The 21194-nt window shown below is 46.9% G+C and overlaps 2 long non-coding RNA genes across 4 annotated transcripts in view; one reads left to right on the forward strand and one right to left on the reverse strand.

Moving 5' to 3' along the window:
- The first annotated feature begins 6673 nt into the window (after positions 1 to 6673).
- On the forward strand, positions 6674 to 10151 carry LOC147379669 (uncharacterized). The gene is made up of 2 exons (XR_015162808.1): positions 6674 to 6756; positions 9196 to 10151. It is a non-coding gene; the product is annotated as an uncharacterized LOC147379669 (long non-coding RNA).
- A 2507-nt stretch (positions 10152 to 12658) lies between these two features.
- Positions 12659 to 21194, reverse strand: part of LOC147379670 (uncharacterized) — a 29527-nt gene continuing 20991 nt past the window's right edge. The window contains exons 1-5 of one of the 3 annotated variants that reach the window (XR_015162807.1): positions 20991 to 21150; positions 16926 to 17008; positions 16623 to 16730; positions 13760 to 13859; positions 12659 to 12697 (exon numbers count right to left, since the gene is read on the reverse strand). This is a non-coding gene — a long non-coding RNA (uncharacterized LOC147379670). Of the gene's footprint in view, positions 12698 to 13759; positions 13860 to 16622; positions 16731 to 16856; positions 17009 to 20990; positions 21151 to 21194 lie in introns of those variants that run through there. The other 2 variants (XR_015162799.1, XR_015162802.1) reach the window with 2 other exon arrangements.

Genomic DNA, 21194 nt, shown 5'->3' on the forward strand with positions numbered 1-21194 from the left:
AGAGTGGGCAGAGTGTGAAGCCCTGGGTCCTGTATGTGTGGCTGGTATTGAAGCAGGATGGTCAGGCAGATGATTCGATCTGACTTGGGTAATGAAAATTGTTTGTTACCGTTTGAAGAGCAATTGTGTAAGCAACAGTACTCCTGTGTTTGGCTGCCTGTGACCCACCAGTGTCTGTAACATAACACCCAACCCAGAGGAGGAACAGACCCTGGCCGGCGGAGGGGAGAAGAGATGCAGGGGCAAAGGGCCCCCCTCTCCCTCCCTCCCTCCTCCATCCACTGTCCCACCCGCTCTCTAAACCTCGAAGGAGAGTTGGCGAGAAGGCATTTGCCACCTGGACACAATGAGGCCCAGTGCGAGGGGCAGGCGCGAGGCTGGCGGGGAGCCAGGGCCCTATTCTGAATGGCTGTCGCCAAGGGGCTGCCAACAGCCCATCTCTATCCCCCAGGGCCAGGGCGGGGGCCCATCCACCCCCAACTCCAAGGCCCAACTCACGCCATTTGCTGGCCGTGACCAGAATGCGCGGGACACAGGGCCTTTGAGCAGCTGAACAGAGCCGTTTCCCCTCCGCTGGCCGCCAGTGCACTTGGATTAGTGTGGGCTCTCCGAGTCCCTTTGTTAGCTGCTTGTTATTCCGCACGCACTGAGCACTGTGCATTCATCTTTATTAGTTCTAATTGCTTCCCTATTCTAATGGGATCTTGATATTCCCATACAATTGAAAGGAAATGTATTCATTAAAATAATTCTTCTCCTAACTGCCGCTTCAAGCTGCTCCTCTAAGTGACATTGTCTCTCCAGCCACAGCCTGCTGAGGCCTCTTATTAAGACTCTAGTCAAAAGCCAACTTGGGGCAGCAAACTTTCCTTGCAGGAGTTTCCAGACACTGAAGAGAGGGCACTTTTTAATCGGCTCACACACTGAAGCTGGAGGCCAGCTGGTAGAACTGGGGGTGCCTGCTGCTTGGGGCAGATCGGGGGAGAAGGGTGGCCTCCAGCACTGCCTGCCTCCCATAACAATGCCCCCTTTCTGCACACAGACCTGGCTCATTTAGACAGGACTCTCCCCCACTGTCATCTGGGTGGAACTTTCTGTTTATGCCACAAGCAGTTACTAGGTGTGTTCTTAAAGCAAGGCGCTGAGTAAGGTGCTGTGGGAAGTGTGGAGCCGGAGCTGCAGTCTTGAGGTGTTTATGGTCTCTGTGGGTGGCTGCTTGCTCAGAGCCCCTCAAGTGCGGCAGGAGAGGGGAGGCTGGGAACAGTTCTCAGTGTTCAGAAAGCTTCATGGGACAGAGAACTTAGAAAAGCGGGTACTCTTCCATAAATGTGTTTGATTTAATAACCAAAATCTTTCAAGACATGGGGTCATGGGGGTAATATAAGAAACTTCTTCGGGACATTGGGAACCACTGATCTATTGGGGGAAAATAAGCCATTATGAAAAATCATGCATGCATTAACACCTGCTCTTTCCGTGAGTGGTGTAAAGACTGCTCTAGGAGTTTTGGAGGAGTGTAGGGGAGTGCAGGCTGGGCATGACACTGTTGCTTGAATTTTCGTTACTCCCTAGAACAGTCCTGTGAAAGAAGCACAGTTGTTCCCTATTTTACAAATGAGGTGTCAGAGAAGTTAGATAATTTGTCCAGTGTTAAGAGTTGGGAGTCACAACTTAAACGCCAGCTTTCTGATCCCAAAGCACAGGCTGCTTTCGCATTTGTCAGGACCATCAGAGGAGATGTAATGTGGAAAGTGACATTTAATCTCCCTGAAGGCTTTTAGGAATGGTGGGTTGTCAGCAGGTAGAGAGTGGGGTCCCCAGGAAGGAAGAGCCTGAGCAAAAATGCAGGGACTGGCAAGAACCTGGCAAATCAGGACATGGCAGGAGTCCCGGGGGCCCAGTGATTGGACAGTGTGCAATTGGACAGTGTGCAGGAGGAAGGCAGGAGGGTTTGTGGGGGCCAAATTTTATAGAGCCTCGCCTGTCAGGAGTTTGGATTTTATGCTATAGGTACTTCTCCAAGGAGGATATTTGAGCCTTTGGATAAACACAATATTTCTTTCAGGAGCATCAGTTTTCCTTGAGGTGAGTAATTTTAAACATCTTCATATTAAGAGAAGTTCAGATATATCATGGAATAGCATGCAAAATTCTCATGAATTTTTAAGAGAAAACAGAAGACTTCAAAGAGAGCTTGGGTGTGCTGGCAGGAGCTTCAGGCTGTGAGGTCCCCTGGGGGAACCAAAGGCATTTCTTTTGTCTGCTGTTGGTGTACTTTAGCGGAAAAGTTTGAGAAGTGCTGATTTCAGATAAAATGTTTTGATCCCAGGAATAAAATAATAAGGTATATTTCAATAAGAGTGGCAGGGGCTTGGAAGTCAGGTTGGACAAGGTAGGGACAGAGCAGGAGACCAGGTAAAAGATGATTGTAGTAAACTCTCAGGAAAGGTGAAGGGCCTGGGGGGCTACCTGGGCCTCAGGCCCCTCCTCTTTTCCCCCAAGCCTCTCAGAGGGCATCTGCCTGAGAGATGCCCCACCTGAAAGCCACGCCTTCCTTTCGCAGAAAATCTGCCTGCCCGGCCATGTCACCTACAACATTGCCCACCTGCCACCTTCCAGCCCAGCAGGTTTATTAGCTCAGCTGCCGGAAGGTACCAGAAGGCAAGTGGTTGGACCAGTGATTCTCTGGGGTGGGAGTGAGGAGAGGTGGGTCTTGTGGTTTTGTAGTTTCTTGCTGTCCTATACTGGTGGGCAGTGCTGTTGGTCCCAGCGTGGTGGCCGACACCCTTGTAGTCAGGAAAGACTCAACGGGAGGAAGGAGAGAATGAGAACCTCAGCTAGGACCAAGACTTATCATCAGCAGATGAAGGTAGCCCACCTTACTTAGCCAGACTCTCCTTTCAGGTAGGTGACTTTTTAAGGTAGTTTAGAATTTAACTCTTGAAGCATTATTTTTTAAAAAAGCATTAAAAATTCCTTAGTGCTTTATTTATTTATTTTTTCTTCTCATTTTAGAAGGCATTGTTTATTATGGAACAGTGTGACAATCTTGACCATTTAAATGAAAACAAACAAACAAAACACCTATAATTCCACATGCAGGGATAACTACAATTAACAAATACCCTGGCATGTATCTTCCGCCAGTTTTTCTAAACATGTATTTTTTTTTCTATTAAACAGAGTTATATTGTATATGCTGCTTTATATGCACATTATATATACTTTTTGACATACTGTTAATCTCTCACAGTAATAAACATTTTTCTATTATTTCTAATTGAAACTATTCACAGATCCCGTACCACCTTTAATACCTGTGTTGTTACATTTTAGGCTGTTTGCAGAATTTTTTAAATTAAATACAATGTGATGAACTTGTTTATGGCTAAAGCTTTCCTGTTTCCCAAGATTATGGAAATTATTATATAAGAATACAACCTTACAGATAACATGATTTTTGAAAGACAAAATTTAGATTATTCTGTATGTATTTCTAATTTATGCACTAAGTCCATTTGGAAAATCTTTTCATGTCAACACAAGTGAATCTGCACAATTATGTATTAAATTAGTTTTCTTTTAAAATAGGCAATACTTTCACACAGTTCAAAAATCACAATGGTATTAAAAAGTATAATTGAGAATTTTTGCTTGCACTCATGTCCCTCTTCACCTGGTTTCTTGATTTCCTTTCTGTAGGTCCCACTTGTAATAGTTACAGTGCCCCTTTTTGAAAATACAAGCAAATGCAATTATATATACCTTGCCCCTTCTTACAAAGAAGTTAGCATACTATGTAGTTATTAGGTACTGTGCTTTAAAATAGAAACTTAATAGTAAGTAGTGGAGACTTTTTTATATCAGTATATAGTTCCTGGCATTTTATGGGGTAGATAGACAATAATATCTAAGCAGTTCCATATAATCAGACATTTGGGTTATTTCCAATCTTTTACTATTACAAGTAATGTTATAATACATACATATATCATTTCTGTATGTGTCCAAATATATTTGCAGGGAAAATTCAGAGTGAGATTGTTGAGTCAATGGGTAAATACATTAGCAACATTAATAGAAAATGCCATATTGCCCTTTATAGGGGTGCATCATTTTCTGTTCCTACCAGCAATGTATGAGGGTGCCTATTTCCCTACAACTTCCCCCAATCAAGTGTATTTTGGATATGGATAAATCTGATAGGTGAAAAGTCATTGCAACTATAATTTGCATTCATTATTAATAATGAAATTGAACATCCTTTTATATTCTTTAAAGCCATCTGTATTTCTTTTTTCTGAAAAAGGGCATTTTTTTTCTATTGGGCTATTGATCTCCTTGATATCTAGAAACAAATTATGTGAGAGTGATTGACCCTTTGTGAAATAGGTTGCAGTTTTTTTCTAGTTAGTCTTTTTGTTTTTTGCTTTTTGTGCTTTTGCCATGCAGACTTTTTAAAAAGATTTTTATATAGATATATTATCAGTCTTTTATTTTATGACTTCTGAATTACTGAATCAGTTAGAAAGGCCTTCATTACTCCAAGATTATAAAGGAATTCTTTTATTCTTCTGGTGATTTAATGTTTTTATTTTGTGCCTTTAAACCTTTGAACCAACTGACTCTTATCCTGGTATACTATGTGAAATGCTACTCTAGCATCTGTCTTTTTCCAGTTAGTCAAACACCATTATTAAAAATCTTATCTTTCCCTCACTGACTTGGCATTTATCATATACCAAATTCTCATATATATTTGAATCTGTTTCTGGGCTTTATTCTATTCCACTGGCCTGTATGTCTATACAGCATCATTTTTGGCAGCCACAAAATATTATGTCTTATGTATATAGCATAATTTATTTGACTAATTCATTTTGTTAAACAGCTAGGTTGCTTCTAATTTTCAACATTACAAAGAGTGCCTCAGTGAATAAAATCCTTATATACATTTTATATGTGCATGTGTGTGTAGTAGATCCATTCTTTCCTTTGGATAAACTTTTATACATACAATTACTGGGTCAAAAGTTACGTGTCTTCTTGGCTTTTTTCATACATACTGCCCAAATGCCTTCCAGAAAGACTGTACCACTCTACACTCCCTCCAATTCCCTCCCCTCACCCTCACCAACTCTCTGTATTATCATTCTTTTTAATCATTGCCAATCTGATCAGGAAAAAAAAAAAGACCTCTCATTGCTGTTTTAATTTGCCTTTCTTTGAATACTAGCGAGGTTGAATATTTTTTCAATTTATGGTAGTTTTTGATGTACAGAAGTTTTTAATTTTTAATGTAGTCAAATCTATCAATCTTTTCCTCTATGGTTTCTGCTTTTGTTGACATGTTTAGAAAGTCCTTCCCCATTGTAAGATTATAAAATATCCACTTATATTTTCTTCTAGTACCTTTATGGTTTCATTTCCATCTTTATCCATCTGGTATTCATTTTGATGAATGGTGTGAGCTGGGAAAGAACTTGTATTATTTATTTATTTCCCAAATGGATACCCTGTTCTTTCATCACTGTTAAGCATATATTTGTGAGTGTGTGTGCGTATAACTATTCCTAGAATGAACGTCTTGAATAGCTGGATACTGAGGGTTGGGTCATCAGAAATGTCAGTCATACTAAACAGGCAGATATGGCACTTTCAACATATGTGGGCTTTTAAGCACCGACCCACATTTGATCTTCAAATCCCAGCACTGCAACTCAGGGCTTGTACAACTTTGAGCGAGCCCATCTGTGATCCTCCTTGAGTCTTGGTTTCTTCATCCATAAAATGGGGTAGTAATACTGCCTCAGACTGAAGCCTGCCCTCCTCCCACCTCCCTCCTTCACCTAGTGATCGCCTCAGGCCCTTACTGTAAATGGGATATGCTGGGGAGGGGAGGGGTTGAGTGCTGTGTTTGCTTTTTATAGGTTTTCTATCTTTACACTTGTGCTCAGACGCTCATTTGTTACATCTTGCTGGTTTTAGTGTCTTTTCATTAGCAGCCTTTTTCTCCCCTTCTGCACATGCAGTTTTTAATCATATGCCAGCTAGGAAACCAGACAACTGGATTGTTAGAAGCCTATATAAATTAGGAGTAACTGGAATCTGAGTGAAGGCCTGAGGGCCTCTCCTGTTGTATATAATATAGTGGGTCTCAACCCTGGCTGCACATTAGAATCACCTGGGGAGATTTTAAAGCATATCCATGCCTGGGCCCTACCCCAGACCAATTAAGTCAGAATCTCTGGCAGTGGGGTCTAGCCTTAGGTGCGTGATGAAGCTCCACAGGTGATTCTAATGTGCATGCAGGGCTGGGAACCACTGGTTGAGTGCACTGGCTTCCTGAGATCGGTATTCACACTCAGTGGTCTCCTTCTCTGGTTTGCTCCCAAAATGTGCCTCAAGTTGTGGGGGTTGCTCTACAGAACAGAAGGCCAGATGGCAGAGATGTCAGGGAGATTCTGGAGGCTGTGGGCTTGCGGGAGAGAGCAGCTCCAGTTCCCAGGCCTCTGTCACCCTGGAGGTCACATACCTCAGGACATTTGGAAATGGTGCCCCTGGGGGCTCTCCTGAGGAGTGTGAGAGGTGATGAGAAGCAAGTCTTGAGAAAATAGCTGTAGTTATTTCTGTTTTGTTTTCTTGGCTCCTTCTCTGTCCCCCAAAACACATGTAGGTGATACATGGCAGGCCATGCTTGGTTCCCAGCTTTGGTGAATCCTTTCTATCCATGGATGGAGCCACTCTCTCGGAAAGGTAGGCTCACTCCCACCAATGATTGGTGGACCCACTTTGTTATCTGGAAAAATAGATACAGCCAACAGAATGGGTCCCAACATTATAACTGTTTGCTTCTAGATCAGCCTTCTTATTCTCGAGTTTTGATAACCTAACTATGGGTGCATGGTCTTGGGCTCTCTTCTTGGTGTTTCACTAAGAAGACTTGGTGACTAGGGCCTCCCTGTTCCACCAGACTCTAAGGGAGAAAGTTACTGCCTTTACTAATGAATGAAAACTCCTCCAAGCTTACCAATGAAGGGAGACTGTGGAGAGAGATGACTGGAGTTTTCCCTTGGGATTTCTCACTCATCACCAACACTAGTCAGTGGCCCCACCCTCCAGCACACACACATACACTGAAACAACTCAGGATCCTTCAGAGCAGCCTTTACGGCAGGTTGGGGATAACAAGAAAAATAAACAGAGAAGAATAACATGACTTCATATAATCTCATTTGCAAGATATGACTTGATCATGAGGGCTCAGGGCCCACTTATCCTAGCGTGGGGCTGCCTCTGTGTAGTGAGAACCATCACAGCAGTCCCAGAAAGCCTGTCCAGCTGCCCTCTTGAGAGTTCAGGTGAATCCACCAAAATAATGAAGCCAAGAAGGAGATGAGTTACTCTTCTCTCTGGTGTCAGCCTCTAAATTCCAGCTTCCTATCCCACGAGCTGCCTTTTTCTGGGATGATTGAAATGATTGCTCCTTTTTATGGGGAGTAGAACTCAGATTCACATAAGGTTTTGATGGTCATTCATTGAGGCTGCATACAGCAAGGAAAGGGGTGGGCGCACATCAGCTTACCTCAATGACTTGACTAGTTTTGCCAGAGGTACGGTTTATACCCACAAAGATGATGATTTTTCTTTAGATATGTCCAGTTGAGAGACAGCATTGTGAAATCCTCTGGTGTTGATTCACAATGGAGCCATAGATGGGCAGACTGAGGGTTATTTATAGACCACTGATGATGTGCTTTTCAAAGAGGTCCCAATAGTTGTTCCAGGAGAAAAGTACAAGGACCAATCCGTCTGCTGAGGATTCTTCTCTACCTGGAAGTCTATGTGATGTAGCTCTTGCCTAATATGGTGATTTCCTTCTGCATACTCTTCAAGAGAGACTTCATTCCTTGTGCATGGGGGAATGACCTTACCCTAGGCGCTTCAGTTGTGTCTGACTCTTAGCAACTCCATGGACTGTAGCCCGCCAGGCCCTTCTGTCCATGGGATTCTCCAGGCAAGAGTACTTGAGTGGGTTGCATTGCCCTCCTCCAGGGGATCTCCCCAACCCAGGGATCGAACCCGAATCTCTTACGTCTACTTGCATTGGCAGGTGGGTTCTTTGCCACTAGCACCACCTAGGAAGCCCGAAACAAGAATGTAGATGGACAGAACAAATCACTGGAGTCTGAGTGTGAAATGCTGATAGATTTTCCTAATGCTTTCTGTCTGGTCTGTGTTCCTGGAGGTTGAATGGCCATCATCCTGCATTCCTTCTGGGTTCGGTAACCCCATAAACTCTGGCCCACTGATCCTCAATGGAGACAGTGCTGCCCCCTAGAGGCATTTTAGAAATACCTAGTGTATTTATATTACCCTGGTTGGTGGGGCACTACTTAAAGGAGACAGAGAGGGCCAAACTTCTTGCCTTACATGAGGCAGTTTTATCCAATGATTTGTCCTGCACTTCATGTGACATTTGACATTTGAATGTCCCACCCGACAGTCATACAGGTAGAAAATCTCTTTATATTGGTCTGAGCCTAGAACCTAATTCCATTTTGAATATAAACACAAAGTACTTTTTGCATAGTTTTAATATACACTGAATTTTTCATGAATGCTACTATCATATAAATCAAGAGAATACTGTATTTTATCTTTCCCAGGAGTTGTTCACCATTTCAGAACCACAATATGAACAGCAAAATCCTCACTGTATTTGAGTGCCAAAATAACACACCTCTGTTCAGCTGCATTCATATGTATCTGTATGAATATGTAGTATTTGTTTAATCTTGTTTTAGCACATCAAATTTAAAGAAGTACCCATTATGTTGCAGTCAATAATGTTTTACTGCTCTTAAATTCAAACATATTCATTGCAAGTAGGTACAGTTATCTTATATCTTCTTGTGTAGTTATGCCCAAACATATATAGATTAAAATGCATATTATTTTATTCTAAATTATTTTCTTTTAGTTCTTTATCTTATGGTTAGGGTTGTATATTGATTCTCTAAAGAATTATGTGTATAGGTAGGTCATATTATCTATGAATTTCATTTCAGAATAGTAAAAGTGGTCTTGCAAAATATTTGCTAAAAAAGGGAGCATTGAGTCTGATAGAATTGGGATGCAGTGCTCTTGGTAACCTCCTGGACGATGTTCTGTTTTACCTAATTTTCACAACAGCTATATGAGCCAGGTCCTGCCATTTTGCACAGGAGGAGGCTGAGTCACAGGAACATGAGATGCTCTGCCCAAGGTCACACATCTGGAAAGGGGAAGCCAGGATTCTAGAGGCCACTTATGATACCAGGTCACTGTTCTGGCCATCTCTCGTGATTTGTCCAGGTGCCTGGGGTCTTCCTACCTGAAGCCCATCCTCTGGCCCTGCTAGGTCTTATACAGGACCCACCAGAGACTCAGACTGAAAGAAAAAAAATGACTTTTTCCTTTTGGATAACATTTCAATAGAGCAAATCCAAGGGAAGTGCTTTGCACAGAGCAGAGCGCCAGTGAACTTTGTTGAATGAATGAGTGAATGATTTGGTAGAGTGGTGCTAGGTCCTTTGGAACAGCCCCTGGATCTTTAGGAATTTACTTCAGTAAGTTGGTGTTTTGAACTGTGGTGTTGGAGAAACTCTTGAGATTTCCTTTGGACTGCAAGGAGATCCAACCAGTCCATCCTAAAGGAAATCAGGCCTGAATATTCATTGGAAGGACTGATGCTGAAGCTGAAACTCCAATACTTTGGCCACCTGATGCGAAGAACTGATTCATTTGAAAAGACCCTGATGCTGGGAAAGATTGAAGGTGGGAGGAGAAGGAGACGACAGAGGATGAGATGGTTGGATGGCATCACTGATTCAATGGACATGAGTTTGAGTAAACTCCGGGAGCTGGTGATGGACAAGGGAGGCCTGGGGTGCTGCAGTTCATGGGGTCACAAAGAGTTGGACATGACTGAGCAACTGAACTGAACGGAACTGAAGTTGGTGTGAGTCTCCCAGTGGTTGACACCAGGTTCATGGGACTCCCAGCTCAAGGATGGAGACTTCCATTGTTTCCCTGGGGTGAGAAAAGCTGGCCATTCTTTTTCCTCAGGAAGCACAGCTGCTGACACATAAACCAGAGCATCTCCCTCATTCTTTGCCCATACTCACTGATGTGGGCCTCAGGCCCTGGCTGTGGGGTGTTCTTTAAATAATAGCTTTTTCTTCAAGGCCTTGCCTGTGATCTGATTGATGGTGGCCTGGGAGAAGCCAGCTGCTTCAGTGGGCACCACACACAGACGTTGCACTGTGTTTCCTGTGTGTCTTTGGCAGGTCTTACTCTGAGCTCCTGCTTCTTTCCTTCATTCAGCAAGTGTTTTCTGAGGGGTAGCTTTGTACCAGATACTGGGGTGCAGGGATGAGCAGTAACACATGGTCCCCAACCTCCAGAGACTCAGATTTAGGACAGAGGACTGGCTTTTTAGAATATCTATCTATCTATGTGTCTATAATTTATTTATTTATTTGTTTGTTTTGGCTGTGCTGAGTCTTCACTGTTGCTAGAGCTTTTTCTCTAGTTGTGGTGAGCTGGGGCTACTCTCTTGTGGTGTGCAGGCTTCTCCTTGCACTGTCTTCTCTTGTTGCGGAGCACAGGCTCCAGGGCATGCGGGTTTCAGCAGTTGTGGCACATGGGCTCAGTAGTTGTGGCTCCTGGGCTCTAGTAGTTGTGCACAGAGGACTGGTTTTTGCAATAAAGTATGGAACGAGCTGTAACAGTGGACTATACAGAGGATCTGGGAGCCCAAGGGGGCAGGGCAGCTGACACAGATTGGGAAGAAGAGGGAAGCCTTCCTGGAGGAGATATTGTCTCCACAGAAATTTAGCAAAGACAAAGGATGGCTGGATTGGCAGGGTCCCAACAGGGAATGATGGCACACTAAGTTAAGATAATTTGAGGAGGCTTTACATACAGAGGGGTTATTTGCAAGAGTGTGGGTAGGGGGTGGAGGAACATTATAAAATATCACAGAAACACAGGCTAGCAGCAGCCCCTAGGCCAGAAGAAATGAGGAGGGGGTCTCTGTACCACAGAAGAAAAGTCCTGCAGATGAGTCTGCCTCGATAGGAGGAACGGACCTCCATCTGGGAGCAGGCAGCCTTATAGGACTGTCCAGGGAGGCAGTAACTACCCTGGCTTCACTCTCTCCTGTGTTACAGTTGCTCCTGGTGCTTCCCGTTGGGCCCCGGAGTTTACTTATGGAATCCATACAGGGCAGCCTCTGGGGCACAGAGCAGGATGCAGAGTAAATCAGGAGGGGCCAGCAGGTCTTATCCAGAACACTGGGTTAGGGAAGGGTAGGTGTAGAAAAGCATGTAGATGGGGGAACTGTGTTCTTTATGGCTGTAGTGTGGAGTAAACTGGGCTGAGAGCTGTCCATCATGAAAACCTTGCATATCTTCCTGAGGAATTTGAAAATTTATCCTAAAGGCAGGAGGAGCACTGAAGGATTTTAGGCAGGAAGTGACAAGTTTAGATTTGTGTCTGTAAACCCTTCTAGCCCTGGCATGCAGCTGACCTGGAAGTACCATTTCAGATTAGAGATGGTGAGGGCTGAATCAAGACAACAGCCATGGAGAGAGGAAGATGTGGATGGATTTGAGGAATTTTTAAGAAGTAGACTCAAGATGTGATCAGCAATTGGATAGGAAAGTGTCAAGGCCTCAGTTTTTGGCTCGAAGCTCTGGCACGAGAGGGAACTTCATGGGAGCAGGTTGGCTGTCCAGCTGTCACCTCTTGGGCTTTGCTTACTGGATTCCGAAGACTTAGATTGGCCCTCATTAGCAGGACTGTGAGCTTTCAAGGGGGGGCTTTGGAGGGGCTTTTTAGACATGCAGCAGGTTGGCCCCACCTTGGCTATTCCGTGAGCAAATCAAGCTGGAGAGCACGAGACGGCATCTTCTGCTGCCTGCCTGGGATCCCCTGAGCCAGGACCTGCTCCCCTCCAACCCTTGCCCCTTTCCATATGGAGACAGGATGTGTTTTCTTTTAAAGTGCTTCACTGCAGGGGCAAATGAGGCCCAGCTGAGGGGGAGAGCCAGCAATGAGGCAGAGCATGGGCTCCACAAGCTGGGGCGAGCCCTGGGTTCCTGTCATCCCCCGTTTCCTTCCTCGCTTTTCTGAAGGCCCTGGTCCCCGTAGGCTCATATTTCATCACTCGGCAACTCTGAGGAACCTGCTATCCAGTAACAGGGCCCATTCCTCAGCGTTCTCTGCCCAGAAACCTGGAATAATTTTCTTTTGTTTTAGAGGGAAATGCTGAGGTAGTTCTTTCAAGTCCTAAGAACTTGGGTCGTCATGGCAACACGTAAGGGTGGGGTGGGTGAGGTGGGGGGCTTCTTAGCAGCATTTCGTTTCAAATGCCAGATTAAAGGAAAAGCTTCTTTGGAGTTTGCCTCATTAAGACATAGCTGGGTGCAGGCTGGCTGGCTGATTTTCTGGTTCATCATTTTACACGTTACATTTTGCCTACATTTTCTCACCTGATGGACAGTCTTCTGGGACTTCTCCCTGAGAATTTTGGCTCACGCACCTCTCCGAAAATTTCAGCTCATTTCTGGCAAGAGAGTTGGTGGGAGTGTTTTCTTTGTTCTGTCTGGGGCCTTGTCCTGTAAGCCCCTTACTCACAATAGGACTGCCACTTTAAAGGAAAAAAAAAAAAGATACTGTGCTTATTGAGGTCTTGTTCAGTCTGTGGAAGGAAGGATGTTCACTGAGCAGCCATTTCGCTCCACACTACACTTTTGGTCCAGGACCCTTCTCCCATTTGACCTGAACCAAGGATCAGGGGAGTCCAGTGCTGACTCTGGCTCTGGGGGATGCCTTCCACCTGCTCTCTGGGGGAATCTCAGAGAAAATAAAGGTGGTAATGTTTAACCCAGAAGCCGAACTCAAGTATTTTCCCCCCTAAACTGAACCATAAATCCTGGCTTGACATGAATTCAGAATTCTTCAGCTGGCACTGGCCTCTGCACTCCACCCTAGTCCAAACCTTCTTTCCCAGCAGGGGAACTTGGACCCACAAATGATACTCAGTCACCTTACAATCACCCAGGTGTCAACTAAAATATTTCCCACACTCAGTCACTGCGTCTTGGCATTTATTCCTTCAGTGTGACACCTGGATTCACCTAGTTGCTAACGTTCTTATTAATAAGAGCCCGCACATATTGACCGGTACTGAGAGCCAAGATTTCTATGCATCACCTAATTTAACAGTCACCCAAAACCCTGTGAGGCAGGTACCATGCTTCTCATCTTACAGAGGAGAGAACTGAAGACCCAAAAAAGGCTAACTTGTCCAGAGCCAAGGAGCTGGTCAGAGGCAGAGCCAGGTCTGTCTGATGCTCTTTCTGCCAGGATGGTCCGAAGGCTTTCATTCCCTCTCCTAGACCCTGGCAAGCACTCTCACACAGGCTCCATACCTCATTTCTCAAAAGTAGCTGCTGAACGATCTTCCTAAAGCTCCCTTGTTATTGCTTCCCCTGGTATGCTCCGTTCGGGAGGCGTGGAAACCACAACTGCCTTGTTCACCTTGGTGTCTATAGGCCTTAACCCACAGAAGGTACACAATTAGCGCTTATTTACTTAACTGAGTCAATGAAAAAGATCTCTTTCTGCCACCAGCCCCTCCCTTGTTCTCTCTTTTTGGGTCCCTCCAAGCCAGAGCCACTACTGGCCTCCATCATCAGACATGACTTACCTGCTCCTGAGCCAGTCCAGGCAGGTAGAATCCAGAGTTTTCACATGTGTTTACAGGATATATACCTGTGGAGTATCTGTAGCTCTGGCTGCTTCTGCTTCTGCAGGGAAAAAGTATTAATATTTCTGCTGCAGTAGATCCAAGATCTGGGGGAAAGTCCTGGGCTCCCAAATGCCCCCTGGGTCCCTTCCTCCCTCCGCTCCCTCACATATCAGCCTCGTCTATAGAGTAACTATTAACTAAGCACCTATTGGGTTGGACACTCTGCATACATTATCTCACTGAACTGTCACAGCAACCTCAAAGCAGATAGTGGTGTGGGCATTTTACAGATGAGGAAATGAGACTTGAAAGGACTAAGTCACTTGCTAAAGGTCTCAGACTGGCACCAGTAGACGAGGGATTTGAGCAGGGACTTATCTGTGGTTGGAGCCTTTGTGATTTTGTCTTCCCTGCCCTTCCTCAAAGGGGCCAGGCTCTGCCGTGTCCTACCCATCAAACCTCAAAATTCCTTCTCACTTTCTGGAACCTGACAATCTCAGAGGCTAATAATCATAGTAAGAACATATACACTTCTGTAAACATCTGTGTATGCCAGAAGGTCCACAAATGGCCTTATTTAATCTTCACCTAAGAAGTAGACGGTGATTATCTCTGCCTTATAGATAAGAAAACTGAGCGATTAAGTGTCACCTTCAACATCTGATAACTACTGAGGGGAGGAAGCTAGGATTCAAACCAGGTGTGTCAGAGTCCAGAGTTCATTTTCCTGACTACTCTTTCTACAGCCCTCTGTCTGGGAATGGGGCCTTGACAGTCCTCTACTCCCCTGCTGCACCCCACTTCTAGCTGAGGTCCAGCCACCCAGAACCTGGTCACTACTACCTTTTGGCTTCTGGACTCCTGCTGTTCCGCCCCACCTGCTGGATGGACCAGCTTTCCGGGTTGACCTGAACAGAACTCTGCTCTCCTGCTCCATTGGTTGCTGTGTTAGCATGTCTGGCCACCCTGGCAGCTAAGTCAGTGCTTTGCTCAAGCTCCCGCCACAGCTCAACACCCCCCCACCCCTTTGCCTGTGCATGGAGGTCCCTGTGTGATTCCTACCACCCGCCACCGCCCTGTGAGCTTGACAGGCTACGGTACCCTGCTGTTACAGCTAGGCGGCTGTCTAAGGAGGCCACAGAGCTCCCCTGCTGCTCTCCACCAGTGATGAGCTCTTTGTGGCCCTGGGACCCCCACCCTCTGGGGCCAGTCCCTGTGCTTGGCCTCCGTGGCCCCGTGGCTGAGGCTTCCTGCCGGCTGCCTTCTTCCACTGACCTGCTGAGTGGCTCTGCCCTGTTCTGCGGTTTGCTGGCTGCCTGAGTCTATCTGCACTGACTCCCACCCCTTGTCTTCTGTCCCTGAGGAGTGCCTGCTCTGAAGCCTCTGCGTGTCCCTGCAAGCCCCAGGTCCTGCCCTGCAACCTTGCCCTGTCACCCCTCACCCCACTCCATGGGACATTATCCAGCCTTTTTTCCCCCACATATCCTGACTTGGACTCTGCTCCACTTTGAGCAGAATCAATCACTCAACTAAGAATAAAAGGCGGGGTGCATGTGCAAGACTTAGTGGAGGTACTGAGATGCCCCAGCTGCCCCCGCTCCCCAGGCCCACTGTTCCACGCCTGCACCCTTTGTGCCTGGTTGTACTCTTCTACTTGATTCCTCCTAAGACGGCAGGCGCCCGCCTCTCACCCGACCTCACTGAAGGCCCCCCCAGGCTCTGAAGCCAACTCTGAGGACTGTAAGCCAGGGCTTTCCCATGTTCTTTGCACACAAAGAAAAGGCAAACCGGGGTAAATGGAGTGATGGCTGGCAGCCAGGGAGGAGCCTGCCAGGAGGTCCAGACACCCCAGGCTTGGCCCCAAGCGCTAAAAGGATGGATGAGTCTCTGCTCACCTGGAACCCATTCTACCGAGAGCAGCTCTCCTCTGAGCCTTGGCAATAAACAGTAATAGCTCCCTTTTATCAAACGATTAAAACATACCAAGTGGTGTGTTAGGCATTTAGATACATCTCGTCTGGTTCTCTAAGGCAGGTAATAATTATCCCCATTTTACAGATGAGGACCTAAAGCTCAGAGGCATTCAACGGCTGCCCAGGGCCTCTGCCTCTCTGAGCTTCTATTAGGCTTAAAAAATCAGCCTGTGATGAACCCTCCCACATCCATGGTTTCCTCCTTACGTGCCCATCTTGCAATGAAGCGGGAGCTCTTTGAGAGCGGAGCTGGGTCTGGTTTCTGTCTGCGTTCCACCCTGCCTGGAACACTGTGGAAGCTGCCTTTTCTCCAAGTCCTTCTAGGAAGCCCCAGGATTCTTTGGCCCAGCTCTTGCTGTGATTCTGAAGGAATAAACTCAAACTCAAGTGCCCTCCTCAAGGAAGGCCAGACCCCTTATCTGGGAAGAGGGGCTGAGCTGCTGCCAAGTGGCTTGGTGACTGTGGCTGTACACGGTAAAGTATTTCCAGGACAAATGCTGTAGGAATCCATATCTCTTTGCTCCTCCTCAGCAGGGCATCTGCTCACACTAATGTCCCTGGTCGTGGCCTGGAGAATCTGTCCCACTTCAGACATGGAGAAATCTCAGGTGTCTCTTTAAAGGTGATCCCATCTTTTATGGATGTGAGGGCTTCCCTTGTGTCTCAGCTGGTAAAGAATCTGCCTGCAATGTGGGAGACCTGGGTTCATCCCTGGGTTGGGAAGATCCCCTGGAGAAGGGAAAGGCTACCCATTCCAGTATTCTGGCCTAGAGAATTCCATGGACTGTATTGTCCGTGGGGTCACAAAGAGTCAGACACAACTGAGCAACTTTTACTCACTCACTCACCTATCTTTATACCCAGCTCTTCATGGCGACCCCTGGCAATCCTTGAGAGAGGAGAGGCAGGGAATTGAGCAGTGGGTCCTATTTCCACACTCTTGCCTGCATTCTATCCTGTTAAATAACAGACAGTGTTGGGTCAGTGTGACCCCAGAAATTGCTGAGCTGGTCCAATCTCTCCATTTATAAATAGTGAAGCCAAGGCCCAAAGAGATGAGTGTTGCCTGCAAGATCACACACCAGAAACACCCTGACCCTTCATTCAGTGCTCTTCCCATGGGATACGTTGTTTCAGCATCAGTTCAGTACCCAAGGTTCTGCCACCGAGTTCTGGGTCCTGGAAGTCACTGACTTTCCTCCGTTGCTTCTTGGTTTAGAGGACTTTGTCTCACCTGTGGAGAGAGGGGATGGGCAGGTAAAACCACCAAAGGACAAAAACCACAGGCACCCCCCCCAGGCCCTTGCTGGCCCCTGCAGCTTCACAAAATGGCTGGACCACTTGTGCTGTCTGTTGCCCACGCTCCCTCTGTTCCCACGGTGTGGGAGGGCTGCCTCTATTTTGAGGACTGTGGTGGTTATGGGTCCATTAGTGGCACAGACTTTCTTGCAGGGCAAGGTCTGTGCTCTTTGGCCAAACAAGGGCTCATCCTCAGCCTGGCAGGACCAGGAGGGTTAACTGGGAGCTGCCCTCACCGTCCTCCTTGTCTCCCTTTCTTCCAGAGGGAAGGCGCGAGCTCTCTGCCATCTACATATTTTCAGCTGAGTTATATTTTGCATAAAGTAAACTTAGCAAACAGAGAACACAGTGAGAATATATTTGGCTTTGAAGCGTCAGTGTTCTGACAGGCATTTCCTATTAGCTATCTCTGAGCCGACCAGCCCGGCTGGGTTTTGCTTAAGTGGCATAATTCTCCTGCAGTGGAGACAGCTCATTCATTAGTCATTCCAAAAGCCAAATACAAAATACCCTTCTCTAAGCCAACTCCACCAACCAGCCCCGCAGCCCGCAGCCCAGGCGGAACAGTGAAACTGTGGAGCTTATGGGCCGGCAGAGGTCAGTCCAGGAACCACCTTTCTGAGGACCTTGGCGGAAGGCTTTGGCTTGAGCCCTTCGTACTCTCTGGAACAGGAATGACACATCTTCCTCTGGTTGGCAGAGGCCTGGGGAGCTGTTTGGAGGATGGGCTCTACCCCATTTCACTACTGAGTCACTCGCAACAGCTAGAAGACCCAATCGAATATGTTGTTTGGTTTATGGTTTTTTAGGTCCTAGAAGCTAAAGGTACTTGTTCTAAGAGGAAGCAAAGAAATGTGTCCTTTCCTGCTTGGGTCTCTCTGCTGAACTCAGCCCTTCCTTGATTGGCATCCTGCATGTTTATCTCTTTTAATCCCTGTGCAGTGAGGGCCAACATCCTCATTTTACAGATAAGGAAACTGGAGCTCAGAGAAGTGACTTGCCAAAGGTCACACAGACAGGGTTTGAGAATGTCAGGCTCCAAAATTCATCTTCTGTCCTCTGTTAGGAAGCATTCTTCAGGATGATTATTTGATTTTAAAAATGAAGATCTTGATACATATGGTGGTGAGGATCTCTTTTTTTCAACTTTGGAAGACCTGAGAATGCCCCTTAGTCCAGGCAGGGTGGGCTGAAAAACCAGCCAGGAGGAGGCAGGGAAGGCATGCTGTTCTGAGAAGAAGGCTGAAAACACCTGGACTGGAAGCTGGTGGTGGTGGCGGTTCTGATGGGGGTGGAGTCTTACTTGAGGGGGGCCAGGAGCTGGGGCCAGAAGAGGGACAGGGAAGGAGTTGTTACAGTTCCACCACCCAGCTGGGGGGTTCCACACGTGCCCCACTGCATGGGCCGTCTGACAAACCCAGACCAAGCAGAACGCCATGTGGTAAAGACTCCACTAACACCCAGTAATGAGGTGAACACCAGAGAAGCACTGAGAAAGTTCCTGTGCAGAGGCCATGAGCTGGCGGTTGTGACCACAGCTGGCGGTCGGTGTCAGACTCCCCAGAGGGCCTAATTAGCGCTCCAGGTGGATGAACACGCTCACAGGTGCCCAGACCCATAGGGAGGTGGGGGTGGGGTGGGGTGGGGGAGACGGGCCAAATATATATTCTACTTCTGATTTGTACGTATGCATATATGCGTGGGGGCTTCCCAGATGGTAGTGTAAAGAACCTGCCTGCCAACGCAGGAGATGTAAGACATGCGGGTTCAGTCCCTGGGTCGGGAAGATTCCCTGGAGAAGGGTTTGGCAACCCACTCCAGTATTCATGCCTGGAGAATCCCCATGGACAGGGGAACCTGGCGCACTACAGTCCACAGGTCCATACTTGCAAAGAGTCAGACACAACTGAAGCCACTTAGTATGCATATATGAATGTATAAAAGCTAACAATGAAAACCTCAGAGTCCTTTCAAAGCGTACCTCCAAAGCTTGAACTCCATACTGGTGCCCTCCTTAGCCTGGCATTAGACCTTCCTCATTGCTGGCCTCAACTCACCTGTGTGGCATTGTCTCCCAGCATCCCCTCCATCTCTCCACTCTCTGTTTCAAACTATTTGTTGTCTCCAAACACATAAAATACTTCCTCTACAGCGTTTCTGCTTGCTGTTTTTTCTGCATGCATTTTATCTCTCCCATTCATAGCTAGCCTCACCTAGCCAACTCCTGCTCACCCTTCAAAACCCTGCTAAAATGTATCAGAAAGCCTCCATCTCCCCAGGATTTTTTTTTTTTTTACTGTGTTTCTGACCCTTTTTCTTTAACTCTGGTAAATTATTGATTCTAGTACACTGTGGGGGACCCTATCCTATTTTATCTCTGGATTTCCAGGACTCCGTGGAGAACTGACATATAGAAAATGCTCAGTCAGTTGATAAAGCAGCACATCCTGAATGGCTGATGATTTGAAAATGTGCCACAGAAATGCGGTGCCTCAGACCTGAAAGAAAACACAATTGATCTACGCAAGCCACTTCTCTGATGTGGTCCCACCTCATCTATATCCTCAGCCTGATGTAGTGTACATACCACCTAATCTAGTAACTGGCACATATTAAATGCTCTATGAATGGGGGCTGACATTGTTGCAGTTGTTTCTCAGGACTCAAAATGGACCCAGAAGAGTTCATAGAAAGAACGCTGAATCTGGAGGCAGGGCTGCAGTTCTGTGTCTAAGACTCTAAATTGTTGTTCAGTCGCTAAGTCATGTCCGACCCTTTACAACCCCATGGACTGCAGCACGCCAGGCTTCCCTGTCCTACACTATCTCCTGGAGTTTGCTCAAACTCACATCCACTGAGTTGGTGATGCCATCCAACCATCTCATCCTCTGCCGCCCCCTTCTCCTCCTGTCCTCAATCTTCCCAGCGTCAGGGTCTTTTCCAGCAAGTCAGCTCTTTGCATCAGGTGAACAGTATGAAAAGACTCCAGATAACTTTGAATAAGTCACTTCAGCCTCACTAGACCTCAGTCTCCTCATCTAGATTGACAGATATAGCCATATGTCCTATAGTTGGGCCCCTTCCAGCTCAAATGTAAACAAGCCCAAACAAAACCAAAGCAAACATCACCGGTAGATCTTAGGAAATCCAGCTCTGATCTTTCTGGTGTGACCTTTGATCAGAAACCAGGGAACCAACCCCAACCTAAATGACTCTTTTGGGGGTGTGTTCTTGTCCCAGGCAGGACCAGTCCTCAGGGAGGCAGAAACTCCTTGCCAAACTGGCGGCCAGTCATACCCACTTCACCATCCCAGGGAAGGAGGGAGAGAGTCTGTCATGGACCTTTTGGCAAAATCCTTCTTCCTCCCCAAACACCAGCTATGATTAGCTGTGTCCTCACCACGAAACTGCAGGGGTGTGTGCGGGTGAGTCACAGATGTTCAGATCACATTTATAGAGTGCTTGCAAGGCTGGGCGGCGGCGGGGTGGGGGGTGGGGCGGTGGTGGCGGTGCTTCATGGCTGTCAGAAGCACCCAAGCTCCCTTTCCTTAGCTCTAGCTGTTGTTGAAACCTTAGGACCCAAATACTTGGGGTTACAGAGTTTAAGAACCATCCTCTGATGCTACCCAGTTTCCAGGCAGTTCCTTATGCCAGGCCTCTGCCATTCAGAGCAGGCCCCCTGGAGGTGGATGGGGACTTGCCCCCCACACCATCATCCCTACCTCACCCTCTGCCATCCCCCCCACCCAGCAGGACTGCCACAGGGACAGACCCAGGCCTGAACCCCTTTCTCCCTGATCCCTGCCATCCCTGGTCCCTGTCATCCTCCGAAGGGACTGGGAGATCTCTTGAGGACTGGTTGATCTGAAACTCGGAATCTCCCAGCCCCAACCCCCCGCCCCATACCCTAGGCTTACTCTGTGGCTGCTGATGTGAAGCAGGGCTATGGCCACTGGTGCAGGAGTCCCAGCCCTTCTGAGCTGGGTGCTCTGTTCCCAAATGCCCCCCTCATGCCTCCATCCCATCTGGTGACAGAGGACCCTGAGCTGCCAGTATGAGCTGAGAAAGAGGTGGAGGCCTCGCAGGCGGAGGAATCCTGGCAGGCGGGCAAGTTGCAACAG

Source organism: Bos grunniens, chromosome 1, assembly GCF_055505025.1.
Source record: "Bos grunniens cultivar Pamir isolate PY7600 chromosome 1, Bosgru_T2T1.0, whole genome shotgun sequence".
NCBI lineage: Eukaryota > Metazoa > Chordata > Mammalia > Artiodactyla > Bovidae > Bos > Bos grunniens.